This window comes from Cajanus cajan, chromosome 6 (assembly GCF_000230855.2).
Source record: "Cajanus cajan strain Asha chromosome 6, NIPB_CcT2T_4, whole genome shotgun sequence".
Lineage (NCBI taxonomy): Eukaryota > Viridiplantae > Streptophyta > Magnoliopsida > Fabales > Fabaceae > Cajanus > Cajanus cajan.
Window position 1 is genome coordinate 47,847,402 of NC_138522.1, and position 21,110 is coordinate 47,868,511.

General features: G+C 29.8%; 2 protein-coding genes across 36 annotated transcripts in view; both read right to left on the bottom strand.

Annotated features, from left to right (window-relative positions):
* The window catches only part of LOC145959112 (uncharacterized), a 31,193-nt gene extending 20,851 nt beyond the window's left edge, over positions 1 to 10,342 (bottom strand). For 13 of the 25 annotated variants that reach the window (XR_014434837.1, XR_014434827.1, XR_014434816.1 and 10 more), the window contains exons 1-5: positions 6,631 to 10,338; positions 3,156 to 3,276; positions 2,688 to 2,809; positions 2,484 to 2,583; positions 1,667 to 1,986 (exon numbers count right to left, since the gene is read on the bottom strand). The gene's annotated coding sequence lies outside the window, so the exon portion shown is untranslated. Of the gene's footprint in view, positions 1 to 1,666; positions 1,987 to 2,483; positions 2,584 to 2,687; positions 2,810 to 3,155; positions 3,277 to 3,575; positions 3,877 to 6,630 lie in introns of those variants that run through there. The other 12 variants (XR_014434832.1, XR_014434834.1, XR_014434828.1 and 9 more) reach the window with 12 other exon arrangements.
* Positions 10,343 to 10,698: 356 nt separating this feature from the next.
* The window catches only part of LOC114915825 (ATP-dependent DNA helicase Q-like SIM), a 52,413-nt gene continuing 42,001 nt past the window's right edge, over positions 10,699 to 21,110 (bottom strand). For all 11 annotated transcript variants that reach the window (XR_014434813.1, XM_083077295.1, XM_083077305.1 and 8 more), the window contains 6 exons: positions 20,758 to 20,843; positions 20,285 to 20,517; positions 19,689 to 19,839; positions 17,186 to 17,271; positions 14,260 to 14,414; positions 10,699 to 11,005 (listed from right to left, as the gene is read on the bottom strand). The gene's annotated coding sequence lies outside the window, so the exon portion shown is untranslated. The remainder of the gene's footprint in view (positions 11,006 to 14,259; positions 14,415 to 17,185; positions 17,272 to 19,688; positions 19,840 to 20,284; positions 20,518 to 20,757; positions 20,844 to 21,110) is intronic.

Here is a 21,110-nt window from a genome sequence, read left to right on the forward strand (position 1 = left end):
GAATTTAAAAAAAAAATAGTTATGTTATATATCTTTATAATAATTTTGTTTAAAAGTTATATTCTAAGACAAGGATTGTGATAGTGTCTGAATAAGAGAATTCATGTAACAAGTAGTTGGTTTTTCAGTCTTACAATATCAGTTTCTTTTTTCGAAAAATGTGACCAGTAATAAAGAGTGTTACATGCAGGAACATAAACCTCAATTATACATCTATCATTCACCCATAAACCTCTAATAGGATCATCATAGAAGTCACCAAGAGGCATGAAATTAGTGAAACCCCAATCATTCTCACGAGCATTGAACTGATGCTATGATTCTGCAATATACAACTCAATTCACTCTTTTCTAATAAAAGAAGAAATGAGAAGGAATATAGCACAAATAAGGATAAGATATTCCTTAAAAAATGAGAGATTTTAAGGAGGCAAAAAAAAAAAACCATTCAACCTGCCATCAGACAGTTAAACTAGTAAAGCAGAATACCAATAACTAATGGGAAACAATATTATAATTGAGAACAGATTGGGTTCATCTCAACTCTGAAAGCTTGTCTGAAGGGAGCAGGATGACACAAGTCATTAAAAAGACCATCACAACCATTATATGCTTAACCGATGTGGGATCTTAACACAAACCTCAACCTGACTAGACACCTCAAGCCTAAGTTAGCAAGATTGGAAATTTGTAAATGTGATTAATAGTATAAGAACTGAATATACATACACATGCAATGCACAAGTACAAAATGTAGTTTGTAATAAACAATGCACAAGTATATTGCTTCCTTATACTCTAGCAATTAAAAATAAATAAATACCATTCATCACAGACAAAAAATCAACTAATTTTTCAACCTATTATGAGTATGCTATATTCAAAATTCCTATATGAAATTTGATGCCAGAATATTACACCAATTCCTTGTTACATGCAATTGCCCTCAAGACTGCTAAAATTTCAGTTATATAATTACAAACTTGTACCCGTGGCAGAAATACATTTGCCTTCTAGACTATATCAACTCAGTTGACTTTAACCCACATTCAACATCAATCCAACACTGGAACAGCTTCAACCTTTATATGTTGAAAAATGCAAAACTTCTGTAAACAAACTTCCAAACAAACCCTAAAAACTAAGGCAGAAAATCAAACGAACTATACAGAATCATTCACCATCTTATCACACAAAAAACCAACAATAACTCCTTTTTAGCTACCAAATAAAACCTGGTTAATTACAACAAGTGAGAGTGAGAAAAGAAACCAAACCACAGTAAAGGCATTAACCAATAATCACCAAATACCATCATGCTAAATTTAAAATACACATATCTTAAGTTATCAGCAATTATTTTACCCCTTTGTTTTCACACATCTTTTTTCCTTCAAAAAATTCACCCAACATTCGGTCTAGATCTTTTGGTGTGTATTTGATGCACTTGTGAGGATTCTTTCCACTCCCCACTAGAGGTCAATGACATACTAGGTTCCCAATTATGCACTTATTGCAAAATAGTAATAGATCATACAAAAACCACAAGGCATCAAAGGCAAAGATAAGCATATGTATTTCTGTTTCAAAGGCACCATTTCACATTCATGGATGCTAACCCACTACATAATAAATAGGAATGACATAAATTAAAATGAGAACCCACCAAAAATGTTTAACAAACGATCTATAGGCTGGCAACAAGATTTCAGCAACTGCAAGCCTGAGACTCCCAGTTTGGTGTAAAGAACTGGGATTGTTTCCGATGGAGTTCCTCAAACATAACATCAAACCTGATAACATAATACATGTAGATGTGTCAAAACTAGTAAAGAAATTACTCATAAAAAAGCAATTGAAAGGCTATCTGTCTTTAACAATTTCTCTTGAAGCACCGCTACTGCTTCCAGTTCCACCATCACAGCCACCAGTACAACTACCGCCACCTGATGAGCTAAGGCCCTGAATAGATAAGCACTGAAGAATCTGCCATGAAAAGAAACCAAATTAAAAAAAAAAAAAAAAACAACTTTAACAAATATTAATGTTAAGAAGAAATAGAGCATTCGCATGAAACCAAACATAAGAAAAATTAAATCAATCTACTGGAATGCCTTTATAATAAAAAACAAAAGGGTAAAATATGTTTTTGTTCCTATTCCTAAGAAAATTTTTCAAGTTTGGCTTTGGCCCATCTAAAATTTTGTCCAATTTTAGTCCCACAAAATTGGAAATACACTGTTATTTATCTTCAAATTAGTTTAAATAAAGTCTTAAAACCATGTTTAAGCCCTACTTAAGTATTTGGAGGACTAAAGGTGATGAATTTTTAAATTTGGGGACTGGAATAGGACAAAAAAAACTTGAGACTAAAAGCTAAGTTCGATAATTTTAGAGGGACTAAACATATTTTATCATTATCCAAGTGACATCCAAGAAAGCTGAAAGACATGTAATAATCAGTAAGGTCACTAGAACAAGACATTTGCCCAAGTATTTCTTTTGTATTGATTTGCATGCTGCTAAACAATCCTCCCATGTCATTGTACCCAGTCATCCCCTGGCAAATCCTTGGCATCAGACCTAGAATAGAAGAGGGTTCAGACGAAAAAAGACTTTAAACCACCAAAACATGCAATAAAATTGGGATTTAAAGAAATTCATAATCAAAAATGTCGAAAACATACATCCGAACCGATCTGACAATATAATGAATATTGTTCCTGAGAAAAAGGATGTGTCAATGCAAGGTCTTTATACTGCTTTGATTTTCCATCCAAATTTGTTTGCAAAGCTTCCATTATGCACACTGTTACAGATCCCAGCAGTGAAGAATAATAATAATAAAAAAATAGAAATATGATTTACCAATTACACAAAAGTTAGAAAGAATGTATTTTCTAAATGTGGTCAAAAAGATACGGAAAAAAGAAAAAAAATAAAATACACATTCAAGAATTTCAACAAGAAAGACTTTTCTTGAGTTTTGAGGGAAAAAGAAACAATTAAATTACAACTATAGAAACATCAAATAGCTTTTCAATTTCAATCAAGAAGCAGCGCAGCACTGAATTCTTGAACAATGTTTTTGGCAAAGAAGGAGTTTTGGCCGCCCTGGTAGTGACCACAAGAGTCGCAGAGACAAAAGCGTTTACCTTGAAGAAGCGGAGAACAAAATACGGAACGGAAGAGAACCCAGAAACTGATAGGAAAGCTTAAAAGCAGACAGATCAGTTATTGAGTCATGTGACTCCAGTTTACCACCAAACAGCTCTCCTGAAAGTGAAATAATGGGCACACAAAACATTAGTGATCGAGTGGATATTAACCTATGTCACATATGACCACATCATCTTTTCCCTTAAATGCAATCAATATCCCTATCAAATACATTACAAAAAGAAAAATACCCGATTTTAAAAACAAGAACACGCAAGTTCAAGAAAGAACCAGCCGGTCTTGAAAACAAGAACATGCAAGTTCAAGAAAGAACTTGAACACAGACACAGGAATCAAAAGCAGAGTCTGAATTGCAGAAACAGAAGATAAGGGAAAGAAGAGTCTAGACATCTAACCGAAGATGAGGCGTGTGGCAGTGCGAAGAAACAGAGAGACTCTAGACACTGGAAACGAATGAAGAGTGAGAGAAGAGAGTGACTCTTGACGGTGGAAATGAGAGAAGAGAGTGACACGAAACATTTATATAGAGAGACAAAAGAAACGGTCACGCGACACGGTGGAGAATTAGTGCTGTGAAAGAGAGAAAATGTATGTTTATAATATATCATCAAAAAAAAAAATGTATGTTTATAATATAAATAAGACATGCCGGGGAGAATAAAGAAATATTTTTTTAAAAATAAAAAAGTAATGTCTCTGTATAGACATTAAAACATTAAAATATTTATTTTTATAATTTTATTTATTCTAAATGAATTATTTGGTGAAATTTTATTAATAAATTTTATTTGAAAATATTAAAATATTTATTTAGTAATATTTTAATTCTCAAAATTTTTAAAATTAATAAATGTTCATCAACATGAATAAAAATAAAATATTTTTATGAATTCCTAATATTTTAATTTTTAAAAATAAAATACAAACTTAATTAGAATTTGAATCTTTCATTTTAATTTTTGATTTTTTATCCTCTAAATTTTAAAAATATAACTTTGAAACTACCAATTAAAAAAATTTCACTTAGTTTTGTTAAATTGTTTATGTTATACTTCTATTCAATATTCTCATTTTCAATTTATAATTTAACACAATATATAATCTTTTATATTATCATTTTTTAAAAAAAATAAATAATAATTAATTAAAAAGGACAAATAGTTATTTTTGTTTCTTTTTATTTTATCACTAAATTAAAAAATTAAAAACATGTTTTAGTTATGTTCATGAAAATCGTATAAAATCAAATTTAAAATTAATTTTCGTTTGTAAATAGAAGAATACCTATTTTTATTTTCCATGAATAAAAGATGATAAAGCAACCCAAAATCGATGGAAAAATATGAAAATATTACAAATGAAAAAGAGTGACCTCAATGTCTGAAATACAATTATAAATGCTTGATGTAAATTGTTTAAATTATTCTTCAACTACTTATGTGAGATTTAGATAGGATTCAATCTGAACTAAATCTAAAAATAAAAAAAAAGTAGAATATATTGTACATCATCAAAACACATTCAACTTCTTTTAAAAAACGGTTAAAACAAAAGATAATACATGATCATACAATACTTTATTATAAAATTTAAACTAAATACGTTTTTCAAGAACATCTTGATCAACAAACTTCTCATCCTCATTCCATAGGATAATAGCCATCTTTGGAAATAACATTATATATGTAACTTATTAGAAATTTCTCATGCCCAAAGAATTTTATTTGAAAAGATAAATACAACTTAATACACCTAACGATATCATCATGTCATCATTAAACTTGAGAGGAGAATAGAGCAAAGGATAACACTTACATAGTATTTGGAATAGACCACAGGATAACACTTGCATAGCATTTCGTTACAGGCTTTGAGAATCTTAAATATTCAATGTGAAAATGCTGTATTAATGACCACGAGCTCTTTTGCCTTTGAGCCAGAAGATCAAAACTGCGTAACTCCATTTATAAGTCATTTTTTCCGTTCTGCAATGTGCAATCCTGATCTTCTCATTTATATTTGTGGTTTATAGTCTACGACAGTAATTGCCTAATAAAAACTGATTTATTTTATTCCTCTACTATTTAAAGTTTGTTATTATAAAAGATGAGTAAGTTATTCATTGTGTTTATTTGTTTTCTTTTAAAAACTAGGTGGGGAAGATGACTTGGAATTAAAGATAGAATCCTTCAAAGAAGGTTGTAATGATACATGGGTAAGAAATCAAGGAAGGATGTGCCCACATCTTGAGGATCAACCTTTACCTCCACCTAGGAAGCAAAGAAGATTGACAGACACAGTGCTCACTAAAAGTCCTTGTCAGGCAAGACATTGTAATTACTATACTATTTGTTAACATTTCAGCTCTTGTGAGTATTAGTTTGAATATATGTTATGATAGGTTGTTTAACATTTTTAGTTGGCCTATGATTGGTGCGTGTGGTGCATTAAAATGGTCCCTTCATAAATTTGAGTAAAATGGGGAAAAATGTTTTACCTGATGCATGAGGCTTTTACTAATGTATTTGGTTCAGTTTTTCGGTAGTAAAGATACCAATAGGAACACGAATATGATATAATACAACTAGCAGAATACAGCTATTTAAAAGTACATGGCCAGCATTGATATAACAGAATTATCCATATCATATTAAGTCATTGCTTCCTAAATCTTTCACAAATACAATAAATTTGTAAATATCACTCATCCCAAACATAGTCGCAAATCACAATTCTCACTTGTAAAATTTAAAAATAAAAAAGAAAAATCAATTAAAATAAAGACATTTGTCTACATCACTCTACACACTCACCGATTATATAACCATTAACAACACATCATTTAATTTCCACCTCCTATCGACACAAGGTCACCAGAGCGAGGAACTGTAATATCCATTTCCACAGGTATTTAAAAGTACATGCCCAACATTGATATAACAGAATTATCCATATCATATTATGTCATTGCTTCCTAAATCTTTAGGAAATAAAATAAATTTGTAAATACCATTCATCCCAAACATAGCCTCAAATCACAATTCTCACTTGTAAAATTAAAAAAAGAAAAATCAATTAAAACAAAGACATTTATTTAAACCCTGGTGAGTAACCAAAACAAACAAGAAAATAAAAAAATGAAATAATAATAGAAAGAAATGAAACAAGAAATTGCAAAGCAAAATCTAAATTCTAGAGACAAAAGAAAAGGAAAAAGAAGAATGATGACATTTAACGGAAGAGGAGACATTCATGCGTGCAGTTGCTATTGAAGAAATGGTGAGACTCTTAATAGTATAAAACCTCTGAAATAATGATGTGAAAGCAGACACACATGAAACAATTATAAATAGAGAGAAAGAAGGGTTGGAGACAATTATAATTTCTTGTGATTATTTTTATTCTTATAACTTTGTGTATTCTAATCTGCAATGGTGCAGTGGCTTTTACCTTCACAATCACAATCCTCTTCGAAAAAACTCAACACAAGCTTTCAAACACTACATGAGCACAGCATCAAGGTTGTTGTTCCTCCTCCCATAATGCAGGTCTGGATCCATTGAGGCTTTGGAATAAATTAGTATAAACTAAAACAATATTAACTATTTTGAATTACAACATAAACCCTATCATGAGACTAGCTAGAGATTTAAAAGAGCATAACAAATGCAAATAAAATAAAATAAAAAAGGACATTATTTTAGCATTAAAATAACCTTGGTTGCAACAACCTCACTGTCTCAAGCTTTCGCTTGTGCCTGTTCTTTAGATCAATTGCATTGATCTATCACCTAAAATTAAACAACAAATATACAACAAATTAGGATCATTATATATATATATATATATATATATATATATATATATATAATATCACAAGCAAAATTGATAATGAAATTTTACATGAAGATAAGCATGCAACTTAAGTAACCTATTTCACTACTATTTAGAATAATACTACAGCAACAAACACAAAACCTGATACTTGAAGAAAGAAAGAAACCCCTTCAAAACAAGAGTATGTCTTCAAAATTCTTTTTGGCACTTTAATCTGTGACTACATACACCCTTTCTAATAATGAGAGTTCAACTTTGAAAGATTTTCTGAGTGGATTACTGAAATGTTCAAAATTGAAATCCTCCTTATTCACAGGACCAAAGCTTCAACCTCAAGACAAATATGGAACCCATAAACAACCAGGCAACAAATTCAATATAGAAAGAAGATACACAAAATTACAAAGAAAGAAAGAAAAATAAAACATATACTAAAACCCAAAGGTATTTTCTTTTCACCATCACTACCTACACCTCCTTTTTCGTTTTTCTTATCTATGCTCTTCATTTTATTTATCTTCCTACTCTCATCAAGGGGCAACATGTGAAGATCACGTCAAAAAGAAATGGACCACGGTATACCATTTGATTCACTTGTTCAATGTAGAACTCGTCTAAAGTAAGTTATAAAGAACTGAAATATAATTTAAATCCCTCTTTAAAAATATACAGGGTCTCGATTTTAAAAACCCATCCGAACTTGGAACAGAATCAACTGATAGTTAAACATGAAATCATGCTGAGTGTAGACCAATGAACTACATGACAGATTAGTCCATGATAATGTTGAAAAGTATTAGTTTTATAAAATAAAAGCTTGCCACTTTGATTTGCATGGAATATTGTACAAATTTTTAGCATTTTTCAGCTTGAAAAAAACTTCAAACCAAGTAGGCATCCCAAAGGATATTAAACCACTCCTTCAAGCCAATATTATAAAAGGCCAATAAAGGACTCAATCCTGTGTCAACGCCATCGAGATAAATTGTGTTTCATCCACAACATCGAGTGAACAAGCCAAGCTCTGATGCCACATATGAGAAATCAGTTAGATTAATTAAAACAAGTTACGCCGTAATATTAGTTGATACATAAAAATATATCACTCCATTCCCAGTTGCACCTTACTTTATAAAGGTACACTTTTGCAAAGATTCAATATGGATATAGGAGAAAAGTTCTCCATCTTGTATGAATATATCAACTACAGATATTTTCCATCAACCTCCTCTGCCACCAATGCATCACTGCTCCCATAAATTCAAAAAAAGAAGATGCAGAAAACGTTGAGCAGAAACTTTAATGTGAACATTAAATCCAAAAATATTATTGTGATGCACAAACACAGGTAGAGATAGAGCATAACTCACATACTTTAAAAATAATCAGAAAAGAAAAAATGTGTGCAAGAATACAAAAGATATCAAGTTTTCACTGATAGTGACAGTGACCCCCACAATTTTAACTTTTCATGGTCAAGGTCAATCGACGACATCTATAGCATATAGACTCCATTTAGGTTCAATAACCCTAAAAAAAATGGCATAACATCTCTTTTTCAAAATTCATCTCATAGTGACATCCAAATTTAATAAGGTATCTAGAATTTATATACCATATTTCTGTTCAACACGTTTGAGTATTCTTGAACAAACAACAACTAGACAAAAACATTCCATTTTCTCATGCTTAAAAAAATTCATTTGTTAGTCGAATTTGGGGGCAACTATATTGTACCATCTAACTAAAAATGATCATGGATCAACTCAAACATTCTAATTCAGCTAAGGGTCATTAACAATTAATAATAGCGAAACATCCCTATCTCAAAATTCAATTTTATAGTAGCACCCACAAACATAAACAGAAACGCATATATAGACATAGAGGCATGACCACACACGCAAACACGCACAAAAGTCACAGAAACACCCACGCAGAGAGTGAAAAAGATACAAGCACAAATAGATAAAGACACAACCTAAAAGCAGACAATTCCTTGACTTTTCAGTCCGACAATATCAGTTTCTGTTTTCGAGAAATGTGACATAGAGCAACATCAACCTCAATTATACATCTATCATCTAAAAACCCTATATCCACTTTTTGTTTTCTTTTGCTTTTTTTTTTTTTTTTGTTTGGTATTGGAGAGGGTTCAAGAGTGAATCCAGTTTACCACCAAACAGCACTCTTGAAAGTGAAATAATAGGCACACAAAACATTAGTGATCGAGTTGATACTAACCTATGTCACATATGACCACATCATCTTTTTTCTTAAATGCAATCAATATCCCTATTAAATACATTAAAAAAAAAAAAATACCCAATCTTGAAAACAAGAACACGCAAGTTCAAGAAAGAACCAGCCGGTCTTGAAAACAAGAACACGCAAGTTCAAGAAAGAACCAGAACACAGACACGGGAATCAAAAGCAGAGTCTGAATCGCAGAAAAAGAAGAAAAGAGAAAAAAGAGTCTAGACATCTAACCGAAGATGAGTCATTGGCGTGTGGCAGTGCTATCTAAGAAACAGAGAGACTCCAGACACTGGAAACGAATGAAGAGTGAGAGAAGAGAGTGACTCTTGACAGTGGAAATGAGAGAAGGGAGTTGCATTTACGGTAAGAAAATAGAATGACGCAACATTTATATAGAGACAGAAGAAACGGTCACGCGACGAGGTGGAGAAATCGTTCCGTGAAAGAGAGAAAATGTATGTATATAAATAAGACATGCCATGCAGAATAAAGAAATATTTTTTAAAATAAAAAAGTAATGTCTTTGCATAGACATTAAAATATTAAAAAAATATATTTTTATAATTTTATTTATTCTAAATGAACTATTTGGTGATATTTGTTAATAAATTTTATTTTAAATATTAAAATATTTATTTATTTATATTTTGTTTCTCAAATGTTTTAAAATTAATAAATGTTCACTAACATGGATAATAATAAAATATTTTTATGATGTTCCTAATATTTTAATTTTTAAAAATAAAATAAAAACTTAATTAGAATTTGAATCTTTCATTTTAATTTTTGATTTTTTATCCTCTAAATATTAAAAATATAACTTTGAAAAGATTTCACTTAGTTTTGTTAAATTGGTTATGTTATATTCTATTCAATATTCTCATTTTTTATTTATAATTTAGTACAATATATAATCTTTTATATTATCATTTTTTAAAATAAACTTCACAAAATTAATTAAAAACAAAACGACAAATAGTTATTTTTTTTTTCTTTTTATTTTATCACTAAATAAAAAATACTTAATGTAAGATGTATTAAATTATTCTTCAACTAATTATTTAAGGTTTGCATATGAAACAATTGGAACTAAATATGAAAATAAAAAATAGAATATATTGCACATCATCAAAACACATACAACTTTTCGAAAAAGTGAAATTAAAATATACAATATTTTATTGTTTAATTTAAATTAAAGGTGTTTTTCAAGAACATCTTGATCAACAAAAAAGATAAATTCATTTTAAAAAAGAAATAATATTTTAACCAATGCTAATGTTTTAAAAAAATTATATTTAACAAAAATACGATAACTACATATTCTATAAAATCATGATCAACACACTAATTAACAAAGAATAATAACAAAAGCTTAACATTACCCAATCTTTGAGATATCAAAAGTTATTTTATCAAAAGTTATTTTATATTTAATTGCATTTATTGTACTTCTTGTCGAGATGCAAAATCATACCCAAGTCCCACCACCTGAAATGTTATATAAACATGATCATTGTTTAGGCAATACACATCATGCTAAGAAAGTAAAAAATCCACGATTCAAAGAGAATTAAAAGAACTATTCATACAACACATTTGTATCCTTTCCATCATTCTTCTTTTCATTTTTATCTCTAAAAATCATTTTATCCACTTATTGTTTTCTTTTGCGTTTTTGTACCGGGAGGGCTCCAGAGTCAATCTGGTTAACCACCAAACAGCACTCCTGAAAGTGAAATAATGAGCACACAAATGCACCCAAAACATTAGTGATCCGGTTGATATTAACCTATGTCACATATAACCAATCATCTTTTTTCTTATATGCAATCAATATCCCTATAAAATACATTAAAAAAAAAAAAAGAAAAATACCCGGTCTTGAAAACAAGAAAATGCAAGTTCAAGAAAGAACCGGAACATAGACAGATGAATCAAAAATAGAAATAAGGACAGCAAAGCAGTCCAGTCTCAATGCACTCCAAACAGAAGAAAAGTAGAATGAGAGATATTGAAAAAAGAATCGAGTTCAATTCAAAATCAGAGAAGCAAAAGCATTCCACAATCGTCCTTGAATTGAAGAGACAAAAAAAAAGAAAAGAAACACATAAAGCATAAGAGGCATTGGGTGTGGAGAAATAAAGAAATTTCAGATTACATAGAAAAGAAAAAAAAAAAAAAAAACAAACAAACGAATTTGAACAGAAGTGAGAGGGGGAGACAGGCACTCAGTGAGGCAGAAAAATAAAGCCAAAAAAATATAAATAAGATTGGAGTGAGTGAGATTATAAATAAGCTTGCCTCTTCCTTAAATTAAAAATTAAAAATAAAAAACATTTATGCCTGGTCTTATCTAGTTTACCTAATATCAAATTATAAACAGAGAAAAAAAGCCAACATTAATTATACAATATGCATTTAAAAAAAAAAGCAGTTATTTTATAATGATTTTGTTAAAAAGTTGTATTCTAAAATAAGGATTGTGATAATGTCATTGAACAACTCCTTGACTTTTTAGTCCGATAATATTAGTTTCTTTTTTCGAGAAATGTGACATACATGAAGATAAGCATGCAACTTAAGTAACCTATTTCACTACTATTTATAATAATACTACAGCAACAAACACAAAACCTGATACTAGAAGAAAGAAAGAAACCCCTTCAAAACAAGAGTATGTGTCTTCAAAATTCTTTTTGGCACTTTAATATATGACTACAAACACCCTTTCTAATAATGAAAGTTCAACTTCGAAAGATTTTCTGAGTGGATTACTGAAATGTTCAAAATTGAAATCCTCCTTATTCACAGGACCAAAGCTTCAACCTCAAGACAAATATGGAACCCATAAACAACCAGGCAACAAATTCAATATAGAAAGAAGATACACAAAATTACAAAGAAAGAAAGAAAAATAAAACATATACTAAAATCCAAAGGTATTTTCTTTTCACCATCACTACCTACACCTCCTTTTTCATTTTTCTTATCTATGCTCTTCATTTTATTTATCTTCCTACTCTCATCAAGGGGCAACATGTGAAGATCACGTCAAAAAGAAATGGACCATGGTATACCATTTGATTCACTTGTTCAATGTAGAACTCGTCTAAAGTGAGTTATAAAGAACTTAAATATAATTTAAATCCCTTTTTAAAAATATACAGGGTCTCGATTTTAAAAACCCATCCTAACTTGGAACAGAATCAACTGATAATTATACATGAAATCAAGCTCAGTGTAGACCAATGAACTACATGACAGATTAGTGCATGATAATGTTGAAAAATATTAGTTATCTAAAATAAAAGCATACCACTTTGAATTCGTGGAATATTGTACAATTTTTTTCAATTTAAAAACAACCACAAACCAAAGAGGGAACCCAAAGGATATTAAACCACTCCTTGAAGCCAGAATTATAAAAGGTCAATAAGGGACTCAATCCTATTCCTATGTCAACCCCATCGAGACAAATAGTATTTCATCCACACCATCAAGTAGACAACCCAAGCTCTGATGCCATAACAAATGAGAAATTCGTTCAATGTTATGCAGAAATATTAATCGGTACCTTGAAATATATCACTACATTCCCAGTTGCATCTTGCTTTACAAAGGTACACATTTGCAAAGATTCAATTAGGATATAAGAGCACAAAATGCACAAAATGTTTAGCAGAAACTTTAATGTGAGCATCAAATCCAAAAATTTAATTGTGATACATAAACACAGGCAAAGATAGAGCATAACTCCAATACTTTAAAAATAATCAAAAAGAAAAACTGTGTGCAAGAATACAAAAGATATCAAGTTTTCAATGATAGTGGCCCCCACAATTTGAACTTTTCATGGTCAAGGTCAATCAAAGACATCTATAACATAAAGATTCCATTTAGGTTCAATAAGGCTAAAAAATAGCATAACATCTCTTTTTCAAAATACATGTCATAGTGACACCCAAATTGAATCAGGTAACTAGAATTTATATACCCAATTTTCGTTCAACAAGTTGGGGCATTCTTGAACAAACAACAACTAGACAAAAACATCACATTTTCCAATGCTTAAAAAATTCATTTGTTAGTCAAATTTAGGGGCAACTATATCGTACCATCTAAGTAAAAATTGATCAAGGATCGACTCAAACATTCTAATTCAGCTAAGGGTCATTAACATTTAATAACAGCAAAACATCCCTTTCTCGAAATTAAATTATATAGTAGCACCCACAAACATAAACACAAATGCATTTATAGACATAGAGGCATGACCACACGCACCAGCAAACTCCCACAAACCACACGCACAAGCAAACTCCCACAAAAGTCACAGAAACACCCACGCAGAGGGAGTGAGAGAGATGCAAGCACAGATAGATAAAGACACAAACAGACACAAAAACAAAGTGACAAATAAAGCACACATACACAAATAAGGACAAACATAGAGACAACCCTAAATCAGACAAGGACAAATGAGCAAAACCTTAGGCAGTCTTATACGATGGTGACTTGTAATGCCACTGCTTCTTCTCGCGTCTGTTCCATATGACAAATAGATTTTCGGATTCTTGCATCCGATTGAAATAATGGGAAAAAACACAGAAGATAAAAGCCACTTCTCTAAAAGGAACTACTTCAACAACAAAATAATAAAAATATAAAGAAAAAAATCAAAATATGATTTACCAATTACACAAAAGTTAGAAAGAATGTAATTTCTAAATGTGGTTAAAATGCAACTGAACAAAGAAAAAAATAAAATACACATTCAAGAATTTCAACAAGAACGTCTTTTCTTGAGTTTTGAGGAAAGAAAACAATTACAACTATCGAAACATCGAATAGCTTTTCAATTTCAATCAAGAAGGAGTGCAGCATTGAATTGTTGAACAATGTTTTCTTGACTTTCCTATGGCAGCCTTGGTAGTGCAAGGAGAAAATGACCACAAGGGTCCCAGAGACACAAGTGTTTACCTTGCATAAGAGAGGTTATACTTTTATTTGTGCGTGTTCTTCAACTTCTGTAGTTATTCCGTTCTTGAAGAAGCGGAGAACAGAGGATGCAACTGAAGAGAACCCAGAAACTCTGACGAGTAACAAAAATCAAAGAAAAGCATATCCACGGGTTGCTGCACCACACAAAAAGAACAACAATCAAAGAAAAACTCACAAATAACAAAGACTCTTCGAAACAAAGACTTTTAAAAGCAGTCTGAATTGCAGAAGAAAATGAAAAGATGAGTCTTCACATCTAACCAACGTGTGGCAGTGCTATCAAAGAAACAGAAACTCTTCGAAACAGAGACTCAAGAGAGACTCGTGACATTGGAAACGAATGAAGAGTGAGAGAAGAGAGTGACTCTCTTGACAAGGAAAACGAATGAAGAGTGAGAAGAGGTGACAACATTTATATATAAAGAGCAAAGGGACGGAAAGCGGAATAAAAAAGTATTTTTTTTTAAATAAAAATGTAATGTCCCTGTATAAATATTAAAATATTAATATTTATTTTTATAATTTTACTTATTCTAATATGAATTATTTGGTGAAATTTTATTAGTGTTTTCTTGAAAAATATTAAATTATTTTATTTATTTATATTTTAAGTCTCAAATTTTTAAAATTAATAAGTATTCTTTAACTTGAATAAAAATAAAATATTTTAATGATGCTCTTAATATTTCAATTTATTAAAATTCAAATTCAAATTTAATTGGAATTTGAATATTTTATTTTTATTTTTTTTTTATTTTCTAAAATTTAAAAATATAACTTTGACGTTTCAATTTAGAAAGTTTCACTTTATTTTTTTTAAATTGATTATGTTATGATTCTATTCAATATTTTTATTTTCGATTTATACTTTAGCACAACATATAATCTTTTACATTGTCATCGTTTTTAACAAAAAATAAAAACTTCAAAAAAAATAATTAAAAGGATAAAAAGTTGTTTTTGATTCGTTTATTTTATTTAGGGATAAAAACATACTTTAGGTAGGTTGATGGAAATTCTATAAAATCAAATTTAAAATTAATTTTTGTTTGTAAATAGAAGAATACCTATTTTTATTTTCCATGAATAAAAGATAATAAAGATAACTGACTTCTGGACAATGTCTGAATTACAATTAAAAATACTTAATGTATTGAATTATTCTTCAACTATTTATCCAAGGTTTGCACAAAAAATAACCTGAACTAAATCTGAAAATAAAAAGTAAAATATATTACACATCATAAAAACACATACAACATACTTCTTTTCAAAAAGGCTAAAAGAAAAAACTGTACCTGATTATACAGTACTTTATTGTTTAGTAAGTTTAAACCAAAGATACTTTTTAGGTGTGCAATCGAAGAGAGTAGTGTGTTGGTAATATTACTATTAGTAATTAATGATTAGCAAATGATATTTTTTTTCCAACTTTAGTGAAGGGATTATAATTTAAATAAATGTGATTGTTTATACTTTATATCAAGGAAAATGATAATTGTATATATATATATATATATATATATATATATACACATTTGTGTGTATGAATATACAAATTACACAAACAAATAAATTATATATGTAACTTATTGAATATTTCTCATGTCCAAAGGAATTTATTTGAAAAGATAAATATAACTTAATAGACCTAACAATATCATCATATCATCATTAAACTTGAGAGGGGAATAGAGCATAAGATAACACTTACATAGTATTTAGAATAGAGCACAAGATAACACTTGCATAGTATTTGGTTAGAGGCTTATGAGAATCTTAAATATTAAATGTGATAATGCTGTATTAAGTAATTTTTTCAATTCTGCAATATGCAATCATGATCTTTTCATTTATACTTGTGGTTTATAGTCTGGGACAATAATAAACTAATAAAAAATGATTTATTTTATTTCTATACTAATTTAAATTTTGTTATTATAAAAGATCAATAAACTATTCATTTTGTTTTTTTGTTTTCTTGAAAAAAGTAGGCAGGAAAGATGACTTGGAATTAAATATAGAATCCATTTTTTCAATTCTGCAATATGCAATCATGATCTTTTCATTTACACTTGTGGTTTATAGTCTGGGACAATAATTGACTAATAAAAAATTATTTATTTTATTTCTCTACTAATTTAAATTTTTTTATTATAAAAGATCAATAAACTATTCATTTTGTTTTTTTGTTTTCTTGAAAAAAGTAGGCAGGAAAGATGACTTGGAATTAAATATAGAATCCATCAAAGGCTGTAGTGATACATGGGTGAGAAATCAAGGAAGGATGTTTCCACATCTTCAGGATGAACTTTTACCTCCAGCTAGGACGCAAAGAAGATTGAAGATTGACAGACACAGTGCTCACAAAAACTCCTTGCAAGGCAAGACATTGTAATTACTATACTATTTTTTAACATTTCAGCTATTGTGAGTATGATTAGTTTGAATATATGTTATGATAGGCCGTTTAACATTTTTTAGTTGGTCTATGACTGGTGTGTGTGGTGCATTAAAATGGTCGCTTCATATATTTGAGTAAAATGGGGAAAAATGTTTTACCTGATACATGATGCTTTATTAATTTATTTGGTTGTGTACAAGAAATCCTATGAATGTGCTAGTTTTTTGGTATTACTGATACCAATAGGAACACAAATAGGATATAATACAGCTAGAAGAATATAGCTAACTAAAAGAAGTACATGGCCAGCATTGATATAACAGAATTATTCATCATATTATGTCATTGCTTCCTAAATCTTTAGCAAATAAAAAAATTTGAAAATAACACTCATCCCAAACATAGTCACAGATCACAATTATCACTTGTAAAATTAAAAAAAAAATCAATTAAAACAAAGACATTTGTTTACATCACTCCACACACTCACCGATTACTCACCATTAACAACCCATCATATAATATCTACCTCCTATCGGCACAAGGTCACCGGAACAAGGAACTGTAACATCCATTTATACCTGCTGCTGCACCACACAAAATGAACATCAAAACATATAAAGAAAAAACCTGGTGATTGACCAAAACAAACAAGAAAATAAACAAAAAATGAAACAATAATAACAAGAAATTGCAAAGCAGAATCTAACTTGTAGAGACGAAACAAATGGAAAAGTAGAATGATGACATTTATCGGAAGAGGAGACATTCATGCGTACAGTTGCTATTGAAGAAATAGAGAGACTCTTGATAGTGTCAAAACCTGAACAAATGATGTGAAAGCAGAAGACACACATAGACACACATGAAACAATTATAAATAGAGAAAGTTGAAGAAATAGAGACTCTTGATAGTATCAAAACCTGAACAAATGATGTGAAAGCAGAAGACACACATGAAACAATTATAAATAGAGAAAGAAGAGTTGGAGACGGTGATCAAGGAAAATGCAAAAGGGAAAACGTAAAAGACTTGTTTTGTTGAAGAATTTCTTTTGATTATTAGTAATTTAACACTATTAAATGTTTTGTTCATAAAATTTGGTAAAAATTGCAACTTAAGTAACCATCTATTCAAAGTTTTAAATATTAAAATATTTTTATTCTTATAACTTTCTTTATTCTAATCTGGATTATTTGGTGAAATTATATTAATAATTGCTATTTAAAAAGAATACAAATATTTTTTTTAATTAAATTCTCAAACTTTATAAAAATTAATAAATGTTCATTAAGAGGAATAAAAATAAGATATTTTTATGATGTTCCTAATAATTTATTTTTTAAAAAATAAAATAAAAACTAAATTAGAATTTAAATATCCTATTTCAGTTTATTTTTAATTTTTTATCCTCTAAATTTTCAAAATATAACTTTTGTATAACAAGTTTAAAAGATTTCACTTTGTTTTGTTAAGAGTATTTCTTGTCAAAGAGAGAAGAAGCAGACAAAAGAGGCGCGACACACTACAGAACGCTTAGAATTCTAGTGAGTAAAGAAGGCAAACAACTGAAAAACGAGTGAGAAATAAACTCCCGGGGTGGAACGGATTGTGAAATCCTTCGATGGAAGAGAAAAGGTATAAATAGACTTATTTTGTCAAACAATTTCTTGTATTTATTAGTAAGTTAACACTATTAAATATTTTGTTAAAAAATTGGTAACAAAAATTACAACTTAACCAAACAATACCTTTAAGCTTTAAATATTAAAATTCTTTTTATTATTATAATTTTGTTTATTCTAATATAAATATAAATATAAATATTTATTTTATGTAATTCTAATTTATAAATAATAAATATTTACATATAAAAAATATTTTTAAAATTTATTATAAATAATTTATATTATAAATGAATGATAATTTTTTTATTGATGGCAACAATCTGAAAGGTCATGTTTAAGATTATTTATACATAAGGAGTTAATTTTCATAAACCATATGTAATGGTTAAAATTATTTATTAAATCTAATATTGATGTTTTAATTAATTGTTTTCAGAATAAGGGATAAACAAATAGCACTTGAGAAAAGGGCAGTAGTATGGTTGGCAAGGGCAGGAAATGGCCAGGGGCTGTACATCTCTCCTGCAACATGTGAGAGAATGCTTAAGCATCATAAAATAGCAAAGTTTTCAGTAGTATAAAAACCTCATAAGTAGTTGGAGTCAATCAAAATAACTCAGTTATTCTGTAGTAATCATAAAAATAAATTCCCAAATGCAACTTGAATAGACACAAAGTGTTTGTAAGATGGCCCTGAGCCAGAGGAAATTAGGAAAATCCTTAACAAATAGCAATACACGAAGTCTTCTGATCTTGACCACGACAATCTCAAAGGTATCATATTGCATCACTACAACAAAAATGAAAATAAAAAATGAACGATAATTATTTATTGATGGCGACAATCTCAAAGCTATCATATTTAAGATTATTTATACAATAGTGTATCTATTGAAAGAGTTAATTCTCATAAATCATATGTGAATGGTTAAAATTATTTACTTAAATCTAATATCAATGCTTAAATCGATTGTTTTCAGAGAAGGGGATAAACTAATTGCACTTGACAAAAGGGCAGTTATATGGTTGGCAAGGGCATCAAGTGGCCAGAGGCTGTACGGTTGGCATCTAGGCCGTCACAGTGAATTTTTTTTTTTTGTATAATTTCATTTATCATTATTTTTAGAAGCCTAGCAGCAAGCAGGTATGGCATTAGGTATGCAACAAACACTTGATGACCCTTGCACTGATAGTGATATTAAAGATGGGAACTATGCACTTGCAGAGCAAGCACATGAGTCATGCAACTTTTCTCAGTTTTTCTCAATTTATTTTTTGCCTAATTTGAATAAGAAGCAAAAAGGAAGGTAAATTATTGAAAGCAAATTATGGAATATGTATATGCAGATAAGATTATAAATAATAAAAAGCAAACCTTTGGATTTTGGAACCTTGAGTCCAGCTCTGCTCAAATATCAGTTGTAAGTGGCACAATGGAACCATCATCATTGCACAGAATGGTTATATATCTAGAAATTATACTTAATGGGGCACTCTTTGAGGAAAAAACCTGCGTCCGATTTCAGCTGCAAAGAGCACTCATCATTTTCCGATCTCGAGAAAATTCCAAAACATGTATTTGCAAAGCATGAAGCTCAAAGTGTGAAGCAAATACACAACCCAATACCAACAAAATAACCAATAGTACAAATATTTAATAAATTTCATATGTTGGATGAATTGGCTATCTTACCCTACGTAATGTATTTATATTTTACCTATTTTAGCTAAGTTTTTTTTCTGTGTCCGGATTGGTCGTTCACATCTCAATTTAGTGTGTATAACTTATTAGCATTTGTTTGTTCCCTATTTTGAAACGAAAACAATTCTTGTATAATATTGTATTCAGATCAATGGTATGAAGAATATTTCAAAAACCCTACAGTAATTTTTCAACATCCAAGTTACCTAAAAGATGGTGATGGACAAAGATAAATGGAAAATACATGTGAGAAACTTGCTAAAGCTCACCTTTATAAATTGATCCTGCAATTAATGGTTCCAGTAAGAAGCATATTCATGCTTAGTCAACATTTTCAAGGCTGATGGCATAGAATTGAAACCAGGGAGACCATGCTACAGATAAGGAATGATGAAAGTGTCACTATGCTGCAGCTTGTAGAATAAAACTCCACAATGCCAAAGGAATGCTCCCTGATGGTATGTCATGTCACTCTCAGTCATACACGCATATGGTACATAGTCTGTAACAATAATTCATATAAGGTGCTTCCCTTCATAGAAACAAAGGCTTGAACATTAAAATTTGGCTATCTTTCTAAGATAAGGAATGTTATGCAGTGTCTGAAGAACAGAATTCATGTAACAAGTAGCTCCTTGGTTTTCAGTTCAAAACAACCAGTTTCCTTTTTTTAGTGATGTGAGCAGTAATCAAGAAGCTTATGTACATCAAAATCAGCCTCAATTACACTTCTATCACTCACCAGAAAACTTCTAGCAGGATCATATAAGTCAGCAAGTGGAGACATGAAATTAGTGAAACCCCAATCATTGAACTGATGCTGTGATACTGCATTATACAAAATTAATTAATTTTTTTCAATAAAAGAAGAAAACAGAAGAAATACAACACAGATGAGGATGAGATCCCTAGAAAAAAGGGTTTTAAAAAAAACCCTGGCGAGTAATAAAGACAAGCAAGAATCAGCAAGAAACTGAAAAGCAAAGAAACGCATAACATCACTTTGGTTTCTAGCTTTCATCCGCACAAAGTCACCGGAACGAGGAACAAAGAGAAAAACCCTAGCGAGTAGCAAAGATAAACAAGAATCAGGAA